This window comes from Balaenoptera physalus (assembly GCF_965194825.1).
Source record: "Balaenoptera physalus genome assembly, chromosome: 4".
Classification (NCBI taxonomy): Eukaryota; Metazoa; Chordata; class Mammalia; order Artiodactyla; family Balaenopteridae; genus Balaenoptera; species Balaenoptera physalus.
The window spans coordinates 78,403,509-78,409,862 of record NC_138891.1 but is presented as its reverse complement, the minus strand read 5'-3'; positions in this window follow the sequence as shown (position 1 = coordinate 78,409,862).

Below are 6,354 nucleotides of genomic sequence, written 5' to 3'. Positions count from 1 at the left end.
GCTCTCATCTATTTTATATAAGAGTAAAATTACTTTTTCTTTCTCAAAATCAATGTTATAACTTAAGAGTAGAAATTCCATACAAACTGATGTCTGTTGGAAATCTTAGAAAAATTACTGAGGCCTAATGCAACTAGCTAAAGGATAAAACCACCACCACTCCCACCATTGGCAGGCCAGATCTTGGGTTATCAGTGCCCTGGGGCTGTTGAGAATTCAACACTCCACCTCTACCCTCACATTTTAAAATTAAATCCAGTATTTTATTAAGCATATTTATATTTTAAAACAATCTCAAACTTACAGATAAGTTGCTCCCCCAAAACTTTTTTCCTGGACATTTGAGAGTAAGTTATCTACAGTGATGTTCCATCACCAACAAATTTTGCATTTTGCACCTCCTACAAATAAGTACATTCTCCTGAAAAACTGAAATATAACCACTAAAATCAGGAAATTAACACTGAAACTGGAACCAAGCAAGACCCTGTGGGGCTCCTGGGCACCAAAGCCTTTCTGTGTCCCCTGTTTCTTGTTTGTAGGAAATAGGCTTCATTCAGCCTCCATGACCTTCCCTGAGTTCCAAAGGGCAGGTTCAAACTATTGCTAACCTGGGAAGGGAGGGGGATGTGAAGACAGGGAGGAGGAGTCAAGAATCAATAGTGCACACACCGGTCAGAATGGCCATCATCAAAAAATCTACAAACAATAAATGCTGGAGAGGGTGTGGAGAAAAGGGAACCCTCTTGCACTGTTGGTGGGAATGTAAATTGATACAGCCACTATGGAGAACAGTATGGAGGTTCCTTAAAAAACTAAAAATAGAACTACCATACGACCCAGCAATCCCACTACTGGGCATATACCCTGAGAAAACCATAATTCAAAAAGAGTCATGTACCAAAATGTTCATTGCAGCTCTATTTACAATAGCCAGGACATGGAAGCAACCTAAGTGTCCATCATCGGATGAATGGATAAAGAAGATGTGGCACATATATACAATGGAATATTACTCAGCCATAAAAAGAAATGAAATGGAGGTATTTGTAATGAGGTGGATGGAGTTAGAGTCTGCCATACAGAGTGAAGTAAGTCAGAGAGAGAAAAACAAATACAGTATGCTAACACATATATATGGAATCTAAGGGAAAAAAAAATGTCATGAAGAACCTAGTGGCAAGATGGGAATAAAGACACAGACATACTAAAGAATGGACTTGAGGATATGGGGAGGGGGAGGGGTGAGATGTGACAGGGTGAGAGAGTGTCATGGACATATATACACTACCAAATGTAAAATAGATAGCTAGTGGGAAGCAGCTGCATAGCACAGGGAGATCAGCTCGGTGCTTTGTGACCACCTGGGGGGGTGGGATGGGGAGGGTGGGAGGGAGGGAGATGCGGGAGGGAGGAGATATGGGAACGTGTGTATATGTGTAGCTGATTCACTTTGTTATAAAGTAGAAACTAACACACCACTGTGAAGCAATTATACTTCAATAAAGATGTTTAAAAAAAAAAAAAGAATCAATAGTGCAGCGCTTCCCTGGTGGCACACTGGTTAAGAATCCACCTGCCAATGCAAGGGACACAGGTTTGTGCCTTGGTCTGGGAAGATCCCACATGCTCCAGAGCGACTAAGCCCGTGCACCACAACTACTGAGCCTGCACTCTAGAGCCCATGAGCCGCAACTACTGAGCCCGAGTGCCACAACTACTGAAGCCCACATGCCTAGAGCCCATGCTCGGCAACAAGAGAAGCCACTTCAAGGAGAAGCCCATGCACTGCAACGAAGAGTAGCCCCAGCTCACCGCAACTAGAGAAAGCCTGTGTGCAACAACGAAGACCCAAGGCAGCCAAAAATATTAATTAATTAATTAATTATTTAAAAAGAAACAGTAGTGCAGCCTTTGGGCAGGGTCCTGGTTCCTCCTCAAGGGACATACATAACAATATCTTTGAGCTCTTCTGCAGAACTAAAACCCACACCAGATTGAAGATGTTAACTACTTGGTGAAGCATTCTTCCTTCCAGAGAGAAGGTCACAGTTCAATACCACCTGATGCCAGATGATCTCTAGATTGAAGGAATGCAGGTCCTGCAGGCACCCTGATCCTTATCAGCAACCCCACCCCTTGACTATAAGACTCCTCACAAGCCCCCTGGGTGGGGATACACAGTTTTGAAGGCATTAGCCCACTGTGGGCCCCATTGCCTGGCAAGGCAATAAAGCTATTCTGTTCTACTTCATCCAAAACTCTGTCTATGAGATTCAATTTGGTGCTGGTGCATAGAGGCCGGGTTTCGGCATCAAAACATTTGTTAACATCTAATCTTCCAGACAACATTCAAATTTCCCCAGTCACCCCCAAAAATGTCCTTTATTGCAAAAAGATCCAGTCCAAAACTTTGTGTTCCATTTAACTGCCATTTTTCTCTTTCTTATTTAACACTTTTATTGAGATATAATTTATATACCATACAATTCACCCAAGGTATACAATTCAGTGGTTTTTAGTATATTCAGAAATGTGTGAAACCATTACCACAGCACATTTTTGAACTTTTTAAAAAGATTTTTGTTTTTGATGTGGACCATTTTTTAAAAGTCTTTATTGAATTTGTTACAATATTGCTTCTGTTTTGTGTTTTGTTTTTTTGGCCACAATGCATGTGGCATCTTAGCTACCTGACAGGGATCGAACCCGCACCCCCTGCATTGGAAGGCAAAGTCTTAACCACTGGCCCGCCAGGGAAGTCCCACGAATTTTAGAACATTTTCATCACCTCAAAAAGAAACTCCATGAAGTGTCAGCCCCCATCCTTCTCCACACCCCCACTCCTAAGCAAACACTAATTTACTTACTTTCTGTCTCTATGGATTTGCCTATTCTAGACATTTCATATATATGGAATCATATTATATATGATCTTTTGTAATGGGCTTCTTTTGCTTAACAAATATTTTCAAGGTTCATCCATGTTGTTGCATGTACCAATATTTTATTCCATTTTATAGCCAAATAATACTCCATTTTATGGACATACTACATTTTGTTTATTCATTCATCAGTTGATGGATATTTGAGTTGCTTTCACCTTTTGACTATTATGAACAATGCTGCTATACACATTTGTGTATATGTTTTTGTGTATACAAATGTTTTCTTTTCTCTTGGGTATATACCTAAGAGTAAAATTGGTGGTTCATAAGGTAACTCTATGTTTAATTGTTCAAAGAACTTACAAACTGTTTTCCAAAGTAGCTGCCTTATTTTACATTCCCACTAGCAGTATATGAGGGTTTGGATTTCTCCAACTTCCTCATTAACGCTTGTTATTACCTGACTTTTTGAGTCTAGTCACCCTAGTGAGTGTGAAGTGGTATCTTATCATGGTGTTTATCTGCATTTCCCTGATGACTAATGACGTCAAGCATCTTTTCATGAGCTTATCATCCATTTGCAGATCTTCCTTGGAGAAATGTCTATTCAGATCCTTTGTCTATTTTTAAATTGGGTTATTTGTCTTTTTATTATTGAGTTGTAGTTTTTGCATATTTTGGTTACAGGTAACTTATCAGATATATGATTTGCAAATATTTTCTCCCATTTTGTGGTTGTCTTTGCACTTCTTGAGAGTGTTCTTTTTTTAAAATTAATTAATTAATTAATTAATTTTGGGCTGCGTTGGGTCTTTGTTGCCGCGTGTGGGCTTTCTCTAGTTGTGGCGAGCAGGGGCTACTCTTCGTTGTGGTGCACAGGCTTCTCATTGCAGTGGCTTCTCTTTGTTGTGGAGCATAGGCTCTAGGCGCACGGGCTTCAGTAGTTGTGGCACACGGGCTTAGTTGCTCCACGGCATGTGGGATCTTCTGTCCCTGTGGGACACAGGGCTCGAACCCGTGTCCCCTGCATTGGCAGGTGGATTCTTAACCACTGCGTCACCAGGGACGTCCCAGAAGTGATCACTTTTTGACTATTTTCTTTACTCTTCAGTGTTCATGCTCAACTAAGTATTTTTTTAAAAAGAAACAATCAAGGCTTACCTAAAAGGCTAAGTATAGACAGAAATCATGAGTACCCTAAGTGATCTCTGATGTATTTGATTAGATCATCCATCTCTAGGCGGAATATTTTTTTCTTGATTTGAAATGAGACCACACGTTTGACTAATGTCCCAGCTTCCAAGTTATTCCTGGATGGTCTTAAATAAGTGGTGTGGCACAGAAGCACAGTCTACTGCAGTAGCACTGGGTACATTATTGCTGTTTCCCAAACTGGTATCTTTGGAGCACAACCTGAAAGAGACTGACTGAACAGTCATTTGAAACCCACTCTTTACTCCCCATTCCTGATTCCTTGCTTTTGGGACTGCAGCGGGGGGACGCGGGGAGAGCGGGGGCGGAATGGAACTTTAACGCTTCTTAGCATGCTATATAATTAACTTTCTATTGTTTGTCTCCCCTCACTACATGTAAGCTTTTTCAGAGCAGGTATTTTTTTTGTTTTGTTCACTGATGTGTTAGCAGTGGCTAATAGTGCCTAGAATTTGGATTTGGAAGGTACTCAAATACGGGGTTTGCCAAAAATTTCGTTTGGGTTTCCCCATAACATCTTACAGAAAACCCAAACAAACTTTTTGGCCGACCCAATACTTGTTAAAAGAATTTGCAAATGGATTATCATCAATGTTTCCTCTATGGTTATCTTCTGTTCTGCTGAGGAAGGGCCAAACTCATCTCTGAACTTTTGCACCTTCTGTTTCTTCTCTTTTTGGCTAAATCCTACCTATCCTTCAAGCAACAAAATCAACAGATTGTTTTAAGGCAGCGATTACATGCAAGACACTGTTTCAGCAGGCAAATCAACTTTCAAAAGCAATGCACCATCCCTTTCTTAAAAGTTGGAGGCTTAAAATGCCATTCATCACAACTAAACATACTAGTATTCATTTATACTAAAAGTCACTCCATACTATCATAATTGCACATTTTCATAATATGGTACATTGGAATGATTCAAGCATCCTGCTAAAATTGGATTGCCTAGATAGTACTTTAGCAGACGTGAAATTCTGGAAAGGCTCTCATGAATCCTTTCCAAGGATTCTGTTTCTGAATTCCCTGTTGAGCATCTTTGTTGAGTTTTATTTTTATCCTCACGTGTATCCTTTCAATTCACTCATCCATCAAAAAATTATTAAACATCAACTTTCTGTCATGCACCATTCATTAATAGGTAAGTCCTATAGAAAATCTTTTTCACTGTTGGCACTAGGAAATTTTTTTCTTGTTTAAAAGACTACATTATAATCTTAACAAAAGTAGGTCTTGTTTATCAATATCCCTAACAACTACAACAGTATCTGAGCCACAGTAGATGCTCAAAAGCTGTTTTTGAAAGAACAGTGAGCACTTTATACATTTATTGCTCACTTCCAAGTGCACAATCTGATAAGGGTCAACATACTGAACACACAAGCCTTTCCACAACCCCGCTGGGTCAATCTAACTGTGCCAGAGCCAGGAGGCTTCTGCTTAAATCGTGGTAAGCAGAATCCTAGAATGACTCTCCAAAATGTCCCACTCTAATCCCTGACTGTGAATATGAGACATTACATCTGTGATGTCACATTACCCAGCAAAAGGGATTTGCAGGTATGATTAAAGTTGTAATCAGTTGACTCTTAAGGTAATAAAAAGGAAGATTATTATGGTAAAACTAATATAAACACACAAACCCTTTAAAAGCAGTCTGTCTTATAGCAGAAAAGGAAGTCAGATTCCAAGAATGAGGATTCAATGGACTGTTGCTAGCTTGAAAAGCGAGGGGGCCATGGTGTCAAGAAATATGGGTGGCTTTGAGGAGCTTAGAGTGGCCCATGACAGGCAGCAAGGAAACAGAGACTTCAGTCTTACAACCGAAAGGATCTGAATTCTGCCATCTGAATGAGCCTGGAAGCAGATTCTTCCTCTGGAGATTCCAGACAAGAGCCCAGTCTGGGCCACAACTTGATTTCAGCCTGTGAGACCCCAGGCAGAGAACTCAGTCAAGGCTTCCTAGCCTTCTGACCTACAGAACTCTAAAATAATAAATAGGGGTGATTTTAAGCTGCTAAACTTGTTAAGCAGCAACAGAAAACGAATACAATCATCCTGTACTAGCATACCATTATGCAAGCCCTCCTCTACTTTTCCATTTTCTGAATTTGTTTTACTTTGCTTTCCTTTTCATGGTCCACGGAAACATTATCCAGGAAAATGTTTCCACCCAACATTAGTTTTTGCATATGAAAACGAGATAAGTTAAGGTACTAAGAGAATTTCTTTGGACAGTATCCAGCCTGTATTA